The sequence below is a fragment of the Nycticebus coucang genome, chromosome 13, assembly GCF_027406575.1.
Source record: "Nycticebus coucang isolate mNycCou1 chromosome 13, mNycCou1.pri, whole genome shotgun sequence".
Taxonomy (NCBI): Eukaryota; Metazoa; Chordata; class Mammalia; order Primates; family Lorisidae; genus Nycticebus; species Nycticebus coucang.
This window is the reverse complement of record NC_069792.1, coordinates 84292816-84306952: the sequence shown is the minus strand read 5'-3', so window position 1 is coordinate 84306952 and position 14137 is coordinate 84292816. Positions and strand designations below refer to the sequence as shown.

Below are 14137 nucleotides of genomic sequence, written 5' to 3'. Positions count from 1 at the left end.
TTCTACCTCAGAAATTCTTTCTTCTGCATGGCCTAACCTGTTGCTGATACTTTCCAATGCATCTTTAAGTTCCCTAATTGACTGTTTCAGTTCCTTCAGCTCTGCTATATCCTTTTTATATTCTTCATATCGTTCATCTCTTATTTGATTCTGTTTTTGAATTTCCTTTTGGTTATTTTCCACTTTATTAGCAGTTTCCTTCATTGTTTCCATCATTTCTTTCATTGTTTTCAACATGTGTATTCTAAATTCCCTTTCTGTCATTCCTAACATTTCTTTATAGGTGGAATCCTCTGCCATAGCTACCTCACTACCTCATGGTCCCTTGGTGGGGTTGTTCTGGACTGGTTCTTCATGTTGCCTGGAGTTTTCTGCTGATTCTTCCTCATGAATGATTTCTTTTATGTGTTTCCTTGCCCTAATTTTCCTTTCACTTCCTCTTGCTCTTTAAGTTCTCGTGCCTGTGGACTAAGGGTTACAGGACCAGAAGGGTGAGAAGGTTGAAGAGCAAAAAAGGGATGAAAGAAAGGAGGACCGAGTGTTAAGAAAAAAAAAGAAAAATAGAGAAAGGAGAGGGGGTGGGTAAAAGGAATATTCACAAAAAGAAGAGAGGCACAGAAAGAGGGAGACAGAGCAATGTAGGTGTACAGTAGGGTACTTTGATACAACCTTAAAAAAAAACCACCTTCTGGGGGTGTCCAGTTGGGTGGTTCCCTTGAGGTCAGCAGCTCTTTGCTAACCTGATCAGACCTAGTACCCCACCTCCACCAAGTAGAGAGGAAAGACAAAAATGCTATAAATCAAACCAAAACAAGCAAACAGAAAACTTTACGGGATAAAATTGGGTGGAAAACCAAATAATAGCAGTAGAAACACTAACAAAAATGAAGTTCTAATTATTGAAATAGGCAGCAATGGGAAATTATAATTATACTAGAAAAATTGAGAAAAAGGATCTGTATGGAAAAGGTTGAACTTAAAAAACAAAACAACATCAACAACATCAAAATAAACAAAAAAAAAAACAACCAAACCAAAAAAAAAAACCCACAACCAAAAACAAAGCAGTATGTATATGTTATTGAATATTGTCTGGGCAACAAGTGGTCTTCTGGGGTATGAGATGTTAATCACAGTTCTGATACGACTGGAGGCTGCTAGTTTCTCAAACCCCAGCAGGTAGACACCCTAAATCTCTCTTCAGCCCACTTAAAAGGCACTTTGAGCTTGTTCACTTGCTGAGCAGAAGCTTTCCCAGGGAAGTGCTTGTCGCTGGAATCACTGCTGAAGTGGCTATCCACTTACCCTGTGTGCCAAAACTGGTCTCCCTCTGCCCCCGAGGGTTAGGGCTGCAAGGCGGCTCAGACCCCGCCCTTAGGCTACTTGGTCTCTGGGTTACCAGCTCCCACCCAATTCTAGCTCTGCGACCCTGAGGGCGGAGCTTGCCGGGGCAGATCGCTCACAATGGCTGCCTGTGACCCAGAGCCAAACACTATTAGCTCCGTCTGGCTCAGCGGCTCAGACTGGGGCCCTAGACAAAGGCCAAAGTTCTCCGCACTCCCGCTCAGGCTCTCCCCAAGGCAGTTCAGCTGAGTGCCAAGTCCAAAGACACCAAAACAGTTCACAGGTAAGGCCTTTCTGGTTTGCAGTCTCGCTGCTACTGAACTTACAGTTGCGGGTGGGTTTAGACGGATTGAACACATGTGACCACTTTCCACTGTTTTAGTCCTCCTCTTGGGGTCCAGAAGTCTCTCGCTGACTCCCTGTATCCTCTCAGGGGTGATGATAGGCAGATCCCACCAGCCAGAGATGCCTGGAGTCCTATCTCCCCAGACTCACGGTCGTTTGCTGGTTTTTTTAAGGGGACGATTAACTCTTCCTCTTTCCTCTTCAATTTGGAACCAACTGAGGGATAAATGCATCTTTGTTAGATGAAGATCAAAATGTTAGCTTCCTTACTGAGAACGGCTGGATTGGAAGATGTAACTTAAGGGGGTAGTCAGGTGGACTTCCTAAAACTGAACCCCAGAATTTGAAAGACTCTCTTGACTCTCTTTGAAAGACAGCTAGGCCTTTGCAAAGCCAGTTAGGCCTCCAGTTCTTCATCTGCTCACCAAGACACAGGTCTTCCCCTTGGGAGAAAAATTCAGGGATTCCTTATTTACTTTTCCTTTTCAGGAAATTACCTCTCCTCTTTGGAAATGCAAGGAGTGAATGTTTACTTCCATTTCCATTTATAAGACAGAGAAGGTTCTACTTGGACATCCAGGACCCAAGGAAGGAACAGTATATATTATCAAATTAAGCTAACAGCTGTAATGAACAATCTGCAAATCTCTATCGCATATCACAACACAGATATATATATACACACATCTATAGAAAAAGAATATATAATCTATATATATAGAAAAAATCTATGTAGATCTATATAGGTCTATATATATAAAATCTAGATCTATATATATATTGATTTTTTTTCTCTCTATGTATGTATTTCTTTTTCCATTGTATTCTGCTCAAGGTATTTCCCACCAAAATAAGTTGAGAACCATGGTGTAGAGAAAAGAGACCTCAAGAACAGGGTGACTGAGCACAAAAGGGGAAAGAAAAGACTGCAACTTGCTCCCAGGGACTGAAGAAAACTTTAAAGAAGGTTGGACTCCATCAGTGTCCTGCTCCTCCCCTCATCATCATCTTCACCTTCACCTTCATCCTCACCCCCTTCTTCATAGTATCTTCCACACCATCATCATCATCATCATCTCCTTCTTCTTCTTCTCCTTCTCCTTGTTCATCATCCATATCAGGAACCAAGTAGTACCGTAATGGATTTGGCCAGGTATCATCTTTGATGACCTCCCCTAATCCATCTGCACCTGCATCAGAATGGTCAGTAAACCAGGTAAGGAAGTTCTCTGGTTCCCTATGCTGCCTCTTCCTCCTGACTTTATTTTGCGTTTGACTGGAACGTTTCATCAGATCCTTACCAGATTTCCATTTGATTTCGGTGGACTTTGAAGATGGATCATCACTGTCATTCAGTGGTAATTCTTTGGAGAGAACTTTATTTTCAAAGTAAGGGTTTTCATCAAAATAAAAATCTATTCTGTAACCTGATTTATATCTTCAAATTCTGTCACTTCAACTCTGGCCAAATAATGCAGTGCTCTTCGTCCTCCTCCCCAAGCAGCGCGGACACTTGTGGATGGTTGACAAATGTTGTTACTCCCAAATTTGGGATTTTAGTGGTCAATTCTGACCTCTTCTGAATAAATGGTTGGTGGAGTTTCTTATATTTCTGTTCTACCCTCAAAATCTCCTCACTGGCTTCATTTTGTACTTCATCAGTATGTTCAAGTGCTTCCTGCTGTCCTTTTTCTTTCCTTTTCTGGAATCTGGGAGCAGTAGGTGGTCTTTGTTTCTTCTTCTGAGGTGGGAGGGAGACTGGCATTGGGGGGGGGGGGCATGCTGCTGGGAAAGTCCAAAGAATCTAACTATAGGTCTCCTGGCTCTGCAGAAAGAATCTCTGAAGATACATTTTTTTGTTCAAATACTCAAATACTCCACAGATACATTTTTTTGTTCAAATCACAGTCCAATGAGGGTAGACAAGTAGGGTGGGGAGGGGAGAATGGGGAAAGGGGCTCTCTCTGTTCCATGCAGTTAATTAGGGACTCGGGTTCTATTCCTTTAGTGCAGGGACTTAGACATTTTTGTGTGCCATGGTAAGAACTATCAGTAGTTCCACCCTCTCCCAGGACCTCTGAGTTCTCCATTGACTTCTTTGCAGGTGGTGAAGAGTGAGAAAGAGAGGGCAAGTGGAGGGTTGTGCAGATACAGGGGCCAGGCTGAAAGCAGCACGTATCACTTCTGCCCACATCCCGTTGGCCAGCACTCATCACAGGCCCCAGCTACACCCAAGGGAAGCCCAGAAACGTCTTCCTGCACACAGAGGAAGAGAATCAAGTCGAGGGAACGCCAAGCACTATCTCAGCACAGGATCACGTTCACATAACTACAACCCAGCCTGCAAAAGCAGTTACGCAGGCGTTCACATCTGTACTTGGAGAAGTTAAAAAAAAACACAAAAAAAACAGATCCATTACAGTGCTACTACTTTTTCTAAAAAACAAATGTTATTATATACTGTATATTCAGAAGATCACACAAATGGTAGCTGATGAATTTTTACAAAGGGAACACACCTATTCACTTACACCCTGATCAGAATAGACGACATCAGCCCCCCAGAAGCCCTCTTGAACCCCCAACCAGTCACCAGTTCCCCAGATGAGTCACGCTCCTGGCTTGAACCCACGTAGATTGATCTTAGCCTACTTTTCAGTAGACTATAAACGGACTCATACCGTAGGTAGTCTTGGGTCTGGCTTCTATTGACGGCGCGTTTGCGGGAGGCGTCCATGCTGTGCGGCTGTAGTCTTTCATTCTTGCTGCTGTGTCGTATTCTGCTGGATGAGTACACTGTCATTTATTTATCCATTCTGCTGTCGGTGAGCAGCTGGGGGGTTTCAGGGCTGTGACGGATAGTGCTGCTACGACCTTTCTAGTGTACATCTAGTGACATCTGGATGCACAGCTGGTGGGGCTGTATCTATTCAATGCCTGGAAGTGGGAACTGCTGGTCAGAGGGTAAACTGGTTCAGCTGCAGTAGAAGCTACAGGTGTGCAAGGTGGTGGTGCCGATCTATGCTCCCCCATGGGAGCGTGGGACACAAACACAGCATTGTCCCTTATTTCCCCAGTGTCTCCTAAAACCTGCATTCTGCTTTGCTCCACTTTTTCATCTCTCACCTGAGGCTGTGCTCAAACCCTTGACTCCTCCACCTCCAAGAAAAGTCCTCCCCACACCCACGTTTTTGAATCTCCACTTTTCTTCCTGCTCATATTTTTACCTCCTCACTTAGTTTGGCTGCTCTCAGCCTATTGCCTCCATTCTGTATCCCACAAACTTGGAAGTAGGTCTGGCCAGAAGAGAACCCTCCTCAGAGGGAAGCAGAGGCTGCCAGTACCCTGAATAGGCAAAGATCAGGTTTCCTGGAGCGATGGTATTGGGGGGAAGCTGGGAACGCACGCTCATTAATGATTTTTGTGTCTGTCACACAGAGAAAGGGAATTAAGGAAAAACCCTTAAAAATCATTAAGATGCACTATCTAGAAGAGTGCAGGGAGTTATGAATATTTAAATCCTCCAGGCCAGTGACAGAGGGAGAGTCAGGCAGCTGAAGGGAGGAGGCCGCCCCCTACCCTCACCTCCAGCCCTTTGCTGGAGGGGCGGGCGAGGCAGGAGGGGTGGGATGAGGCTGCCCCCGAGGAGGGTGTTGAGCAGAGGGGACCTCCAGGGCTCTCTGTGCTGGGCACCTGGAGCACTCTTGCCAAAAGGTCAGCAGTCAAGGCTCTGACTTCATCTGTGGCCTGTCCTGATTAATGTTCATCCCGGGATCTGAGGTTGAGTTCCCAACTCTCCTGAGAAATGCATGATCATTAATCAACATTACTGGGCCCCACTCAGACTAAGTGGCCTCTTGTGATTAGGCATGGCCCTTGAAAAATAAAAACGCAGTCTTTTAGCATTTCAAGTATTTGACAATGGCTTTCTTGATAGCAGGGGAGAGTGTTGGTGGGGAGAGCTCCCCATGCAGGGCCCTTGGTATGTTTGTGTGTGTGTGTGTGATGGGAGTGCCGGCCTGGCTCCAGGGTCTGAGGCACAAAGACAGTGTGGGGAGTTGAGGTCTGGCCCAGACCCCTCGGTCCGCTCTGCAGGGGGATCTGACTCGACCCTGCAGCAGGGAGGAGGGCAGCTGGGGGCAGGGTCTGCTCTGGTCTTCTGAGTTACACATTCACAACACATCCAACACCAGGGTTAGAAGCAAACAATCCAGCCCTCACTTCAAAATGAGAAAGAAGTATGGCTTCCGTCTCACAAGGCACTTGTGGAAATTCCATCAGGTAACGTGTAAATCGTTCGACTACTCTCAGAAACAGTTCTTCCCTCCAGGGCCAGGAGCTCATTTGATCCTCACACTCATGCTATGAAGGTGTCATAGTCCCCAGGTGGTTGATGACACTGAGCTCAGAGGCAACCAGTGGCTCCCCTGACCAGGCAGTCAGAACCTCTCTGTTCTGCATGGACGGGGGCGTCTGATAGATCTGGGTGAAGCCAATGTGGCTCTTTGCCAGCTCATGACTTTGCGCAACCTCCATGAACCTCAGCTTCTTCACCTTTATAAAGAGAAGTGGGAGACCCACCTCTGAAGACTATCACGAGAACTCAGCGCACTAATGCTGGGAAGCATTTAGTACCAAGACTGTTCACAGTGGACATTAGTTCCCCTGACTTCTTCCTCTCCCTTCAGATCAGCCATCAGTTTGATATCCTCCATGGCCTATGAGCTTGGCGTGGTTGTTGCCGATGAGGAAACTGAGGCTCAGAGAGGCAGTGACCTTGCTCACTGTGGCATATGCCACTGCAGTGACACGGCAGTGGCCTTGCCACCCACCTGATACCCTGTGGGACTGGGAAATCATCCTCAAATTCCACCATTGGAAATGATCCTACTTGCTTTAAAGCCAGTTTGGGGAAAAGTTTGTCCAAAATTAAACTTTGTTCCCTGAAAAATATGAATTGGTCCCAGTTTTGTCTCCACTCGTATGACTGTCTAGCAATTCCATGCACAAAAAGGACATGCATAAGATGCCAATAGCAGCATTATATGTAATAGGCCTAAACTAGAAAGAACCTGATGTCCAGGGACAAAACAGTGGGGCAGCTGCGGCTCGCTCCTACGATGGACTATACAGCTACAAACACGAACAAAGTGCAGGCAGCAGCACGGGCAGGTCCCAGAAACCCAGTGTTGAGTGAAAGAAGTCATATGCAAAAGAACGCATTCTATCTGGCATGATCCCATTTATATAAAATGCAAGAATAGACAAAAGGAACCTATGGCATTGGAAGTCAGGTTAGTGATTACATTTAGAGAGGGCGGCAGTTCTTGTAAGGAGCAATGGGGGTGAGTCTCTGAAGTGCTGGTAATGATAGCAGGGATGGCTCACTATGTGCAAATTTACTGAACTGTGTACTCAGGGTCTGTATGGACATTACGCTCCAGAGTTTTAATGTTTGTTTAAAAAGATTTTGGGGTAACTGGGAATCATTGGGGAGGCTGAAGAATGAGGCTTAAGGCTGAGCTCCTGGGAATAACACCCATAACTTTGCTGTAGAATTGATCTGATTAGGAAACTACAATCACCAAGCATTAGATGGAAGAGTTGCACCACCTGGGTGCTTTTGCACCAGGGACTTGATGGGACTGACATGGGAGGGCTGCCCCAGTCCCTCTTTGCTGCTCTACAAAGAGCTCTGCTTTGTAGCCACTGTGCCTCCAGATTCATGGAGCTGACGCCCACTCCTAGCTGCAAGGGAGGCTGGCAAAGTGAGTTCGAAGCTACTGTTTTGGGATAAGAGGCAGAAATGTCCCAGATTTAAGAAGACAGGTGCAAGGTCACCAGAAAACGTAACAAAGGGCCACTGTGCTTATGTTTATTCTAACAAGAGCCTGCTGGGCACATTACTTTATTCTCTAGTGGCCCTAAGGGTGTATCAGGTGTCATCTGCTGGAGTTCAGATCCATACCTGCCCTTTTATACTTCTTCTGATACTACCTACTGTATAAGGAGTAGAGGAACTACATTTTCCAGACTTTCTTGTCAGCTGGCTTCAAGGTAATTTTTACAAACAGAAGGCACACGTGTGCGATGAGATCATAAGAGGGGAGAAGGTAGAAATATTCCCCTGGCAGCAGCATCAGGGGCCCAGGTCCATGGGCTCTGGCTAATATCACTTTCCTTCACTTGCTGCCTTGGCTCTCCCTACACTTGGAATGAGAGAGGCATCCAGGCCAGGAACCAAAGAGCTGCAGCCTTGGGATCTCCAAGACTTATTACACTTGGAACAAATTCTCTGTAATTGCCTCTACCCCATTTTCCTGATGGATACCAACTGATACCCATGGGCACCCCAAGAGCCAGAGGCTGGGGGTTTAGATATGTGTGTATGAGGTCTGGGGGAGGACTGGGCCTCTCACACCACACTGAGGAGGAGGAGCCCCCTAGGGGTCTTTCATGGAACCTGTCACTGGAGGGCTCCAAGCAGCAACTGTGTGTCTGGCTCCAGGCTGGCAGGCTCAACCCAACCATGCCAGGGGCTTAGGCCAAGTGCCAGAAAAGCAAAGGAGCCTACAGGACAGTGCTGAGCTTGGAGGCAGGCAGGCAGATCCAGTTCTCCCACTATGCACTCTCTTGTTCTCTGGGCCTTGGGTCTCCAACTAAAGTGGAGAGATTAATACCTACCTTCCTGGTGATAGGGAAGTTACATAGACAGGTGCAGTAGAAACTCTGTCAGTTGACCACCCAAGGGACTGTAACAAATCGGTCAACATACAGAGGTGTTCAACATAAGGAACTAGGCTTACTGTACTGATACATACATGAGGTGCATGTCTGGTCTATGAAAATTAGGTCAATTTAAGGAGGTGGTCAATGCAGGGAGGTGGTCATCTATGGAGGTTTACTGTATAAGGCAGGCGTCCTCAGACTTTTTAAACAAGGGGCCAATTCACTGTTCCTCAGACGGTTGGAGGGCCGGACTATAGTTTAAAAAAAAAAAAACAAAACTATGAACAAATTCCTATGCAAACTGCACCTATCTTATTTTGAAGTAAAAAACAAAACAGGAACAAATACAATTCACACTGCTGCATGTGGCCCGTGGGCCGCAGTTTGAGGACGCCTGGTATAAGGAGTGGTTTTCCTGCCTGCAAAGAAGAACTCTTCAGCTGAGGGGGAGCCTTTGTTTCCTTGTCCTCCTGATCCATTAGTTGCTCCACAGCTCCCAGGAGAGGGAGAAGGTTCACTTGTTCATTACATTCATACAGGCCTGGCACTATGGTAGGTGCTGGGGATGCAGAGGTGAGAAGACACGGCCTTGGCCTAGAAGGAGCCCCAGTGGGAGACAGTTATAACCCAACGTGATAGGCACTGGTGGGCAAGCAGAAGATGCTGCGGTCGCTCTAGGAGAGGCAATTGTGGGGCCTTCTAGAAGGCGGGATTTCTCATCTGAGCTGAATGAGAGGCAGGCATTAGCCACGTAAAGGAGCAGGGCTGGAGGAGTGTCTTAGGCAGAGGGGACAGCAGTGCAAAGGTCTGGAGGTAAGAGAAGCAGCACACATGGGGAACTGGAGGCGAGTGGGGGCGAAGGGTGGGCAGTGGGGAGAGAGGGAGCTGGAGGGCAGGCAGAGGCCAGCCGTGCCATGCTAGGAGGTTTAGATTCGTCCTGAGCAGTGCAGAGCACACACGCTCTGCCCGGGAGAGATGCCGCTGGCCCTGAGCCCAGCTCCTGGCTGATTTACGGGCTCCAGGTGCCAAGAAAGGCTGCGTCACCTGTTCTGAAATCTGAGGCAAGTACAGCTCTGTGCCTTTGTCTGATGTTAACCTGAGCCAAGAGGAGAGGCTGCTGCTGGGACTCTGAGGACTCTGCCCCTGGCCTTGAACTCCTCAGTGAGCCAGAGAAAAGTCTGGGGAATGGAAGCCGCTCCTGCCACCACCTGCTCTCCGCCTTCTTGCCTTCTGATCCCTGCTCCTCGTCTGAACTTGAAGCCCTGTCTTGGTGGTCGGTCAAGCCAGTGGGATTGCCCACTGTGATTTCCTCCTGTTCTCGGACAGGCAGGAGACCAGGCTTCACACTGCTGTTTTTGTGGGATTAGCTGAGGGCTGTTTTCCTATTACAGAATAAAACCCTCACCCACCATGCAGGGAGTGGCAGAGCAGATGGAAGTAGAAAAAGAAAGCTAAGCTTATGTCAGCTGGTTCTGCCAAACTGTCTCCTCCCTGCTACTCTTTCCCGTGGTCTATCCTCATTTGCCTCAAAACTCACACCTCCTCCAGGAAGCCAGTCATTGCCCTGTTTTGCATCAGCAGCTCCCCTCCTGTTTCTCTGGTTTTCTCTGTACGTCCAGCTGAAGCTGCTGATCTGAAGCTGCTGATCATTTGTCCGCCACCCTCCTTAGGCTAAGCTCCTTCAGTTCCCCAGAAGTGTATGGGGGGCCTCCCTTTTGCTTCTCTGTGCTGGCACTGGGTGGGCAGCAGTGGCCTGGACGAAGTCCTGGACTGGCCTGCAACCTCCTGAGGGCACAGACTGGTGGATTCTGTGGAGGGCAGGGGTCAGCATTTATTCGAGTTTGTTTCCCCAGCAATTATGTGCTGTGACAAAAAGTAAGCATTCAGTAAGTGAGTATCAAGTGAACAGTTTTGGCACTGTGGATAGTCTTCTCAAATTTCTAAGGAAAGAAATACAAGACTATTCAGAAATTGCTCATCAGCGAGGGCCGCGTGCACGCTGCCCGCTGCTCTGCACACTCATCCCAGCAGTGTGCTCGCTTCCGCCACAACGGTGGGCTCATGGCCACAAGCACAGGTCCCACAGAGCATGACACGGACTTGAATCCTATCCTGGGAAGGAGAAAGATGAACAGTGGGCTTGCCATAGGTGGGACCACCTCTGATCCAGGGTATACTGAGGGCAGAGGATTGGAGTCCAGGATTTCAGAGCTTGATGGGAAAGACACTGTCTTTCCACTTCTGAGACAATGGCCAGATGACAACTGCATCTATTATCTATTATGGTCAATTGCTGTGACAAAGAACTAGTATGATGTACTAGAACTAGGGAGGGGAGGGATTTGTACAAGTCATATATACCAACTAAGAGGCAAAACTGGGAATAGAATTCAGGATTTTTGATCTGAAGTTTTTTTTTTCTCCACCACATTATGCAATTATGTGCAATATGCAATTATTATTATAACCTCTTCCTTCGTATCTTGGAAGGTAGAAACCTTTTTAATCATTTGTCCAACTATCCACCGATCACTTGCCCATTTGCCCATCAACCCATCTATCCATCCAACCTCCCATCTAGTGATCTGCTCATTCATTTGCCCATCCATCCACCCATCCAGCTACTGTCCTATTACCAGTCACACAAAGACCCAGACCTCTTTCTATCCACTCACCTACCTATTCACTCATCCATCTATACATTCATAATCTGCTCATCATCAGTCCATCCTTTTACTATTCAAGTAATCAATAAACATGTATCGAGCACCCTACTATGTGCCAAGCAGTGCATTAATGTACTGGGGCTACGAAGATGACTGGGATATGACTTTTGTTTTATTTATCTTGGTATACCCAGATATAGCCAGAGCCAAATATATACTAGGTGCTCAACAGATGTCAAGAAACTTGGCTGCCATCTGCAGTGGGAGAAAAGTGAAATGAGTAGATGGGTGAACAGCCACCACCACTCTAAGGACACTTAGCTTCATTTCTCCTCCACCATGTTTCAGTCTGAACCTGGGTGGTTAATTTAAATTTGAAATTGGAGGAAGATTCATCTTCCATTATTCCTTGAGATCTGAACCTCCTACTTGCTACAAAAAGGGAAGCCACTCTGGTTTCTCATGGCTTGTCCTGGGCAAAGTTTACAAGGGACCATTAACTGTGGCTCACTGACCTTAGGAAGAAGTGCGTTGATGGCTCTGCCAATGGCAGCTCTGCTGTATGGTAGCAATAAGAAGGTTTACAGGAAAAAGGCGGGGGGAAGAGCTGAAAAATTTCAGCTGTGATTCTGGATCTGTAACTAATGAGAAGATGCCCTTAGGCAAATGAGCTGCCCATGCTGTGTTGCTCTTTTCTCATCTCTAACATAAGGGGGTTGGGAGGAATGGATTTTAACATCGTGTATTTGGTGTCCCTGAATCATGGATTGTTGAACTGGATTTGTGAATGGAATCCACTTGAGTCCATTTGGATTTTTGCCTTCCTCAGACTGGATCTCTGCTGGTGATCCTGTTCTAACAACACCTTGCAGGACACTGCTTTCTGCTGTGTGTGCTGCTAAAGGCAGTCACTGTCCCTGAGGTCGTGATATTCAGAACAGAAATGTGAATCTGAGTGGGTCTGCATCACCTGGAGTCTCTCGTCAGCTGGCTCCTGGTTGGACTTGGCCATGGGAGGCCTGGCAGGAGAGTGGAGGTTAGGGGGAGAGAGCACTGGGCATTTCTACAAGTGTGACTCTCTGAGCAGCCCTCTCTCCCTGGGTCTGGTAACACTCTTCCCTCTGCTGTCCCTGCAGCCCTAGAGGGTGTGACGGCCTCCTACCATTGCTTGTCTCTAGGGGCCTCAACACCCCTTGCTTGTTCCTGTAACCCTGCTCACGCCATCTAAGAAGTTCCTGCTTAGTCAGGACTAAGGATATTAGTCTACAGGATATTAGTCTAGGCAGGCTCTAACTTTTATGTCTAGAAAATGTCAGTGTGCCTACCTGGAGTCTTTTTTTTTTTTTTGTAGAGACAGAGTCTCACTGTACCGTCCTCGGGTAGAGTGCCGTGGCGTCACACAGCTCACAGCAACCTCTAACTCTTGGGCTTACGCGATTCTCTTGCCTCAGCCTCCCGAGCAGCTGGGACTACAGGCGCCCGCCACAACGCCCGGCTATTTTTTGGTTGCAGTTTGGCCGGGGCCGGGTTTGAACCCGCCACCCTCGGCATATGGGGCCAGCGCCCTACTCACTGAGCCACAGGCGCTGCCCTTCACCTGGAGTCTTAAATCATCTCAGTTGGTAACAATTGGTGTGAGTCATTAGTTGACACCGACTTTCACACTTAGTACAGAACTCAGTCAGGCAGAGAGGCAGCCTCTTAACAAGCTGTATTCCTGCTGCAGGGGTGAGGCGTGAGTAGGGAATACAACAGCCATCTACTAGTGCTGTCTGTGACTCAGGTAGGCCTTGAATCCTTCTGGTTTGGCTTTGATCTTGAAAGCCAAAAGCCTCTCCCCCATGTATCCTAAGGAAATAATCGGACAAACAAGAGAGAAAGGATGAACAAAATAGCAGCAAAAACATGGAAACACCCTGCATATCCACTAGTAAGGGATTGGTTAGATAAACTATGGCCTGTTTATCTGATGGAAAGGACTCATTTAAAACCTACTAAAACTTAGCTACATTTGTTGACTTGGAAAAAATGTTCCCAGTAAGTTGTGAAATGAAAAGAGCAGGTTGTAAAATAGTGCACATTGTAGGATGCCATTTTTATTAAAAAAAAAAATCTTTGTTCTGCTATCTATCTCCATTTCTATCCTGGCAATTCCACAATTTCCAAATGTTAGGCCTGTTGACTCTTCACTAATTCCAAACACATCTGGAAGGCCCAGTCCGCATCACTTTTGGAGAACTCCTGTTCATCTTCCAAGGTGGTACCAAATGCAACTCTTGGTGATGCCTCTCTGATTCCCTTCCTGCTCTGCCCAGAGCACATTGTTCATCATTCTGGGAGCCCCCACATGGTTGGGATGAAGTTATTGGCGTAGATTCCTGCCTTTTTCACTACTGGGGCCACAGTCAGAGTCAATATAGGGGCTTCAGTTACTGCTGACTGCTGTGCATGAGTGTTTGTTGAATGAATAAGTAAGGATGCTAAACGTTGATTTAGTTCCTTTCACAATTATGCTTTGACCTACGTACTGTGTATAATGCTAGATGCAGAAGAAATCGACACTAAGCCTTAAAAATGCTGAAACATAGAGCACTCCTTTCTAACTGCCATAGAAATGTTTCTAGTTTTGAAACATGTTTTTGAGTCCATACTGATGCTAAGAAACGAACAAGCAGCAGGAGAAGAAGGGAAAGCTCTTCTTTTCAGCAGAACTCTAAAGTAGCAGAAGAGATTGAGTTAGAAAATGACCATGTGGCTGCTGCTGAAGTACTATTTGATTCAGGCAAGAATCATCAGTGGATGCCAAGAACACTAGGCAAAACGGTGTTGGATAACAGGATGTTTACATAGTCTCAAGGTTTCTCCCAGAGATTACTATTTACAAAGAGGGAAATAGGTGTCTTTCCAGTGGAGAAATCTGGCAGAAACCATCTTTACTGAATAGCCCAAATCAGCGTTACCAATAAGAGGACAGTCTGACCTCTGGAACCGCCCAATGTGTTCACTGAGAGGGTCACAATGCCTATGTAGTATTCCTGCTAAGATCCTGTAGA

The 14137-nt window shown here is 46.9% G+C and overlaps 1 pseudogene; it reads right to left on the bottom strand.

Moving 5' to 3' along the window:
- Nucleotides 1-2113: 2113 nt before the first annotated feature.
- LOC128563430 (protein SET-like) lies at nt 2114-10068 on the bottom strand (annotated as a pseudogene).
- Between the last annotated feature and the right edge of the window lie 4069 nt (nt 10069-14137).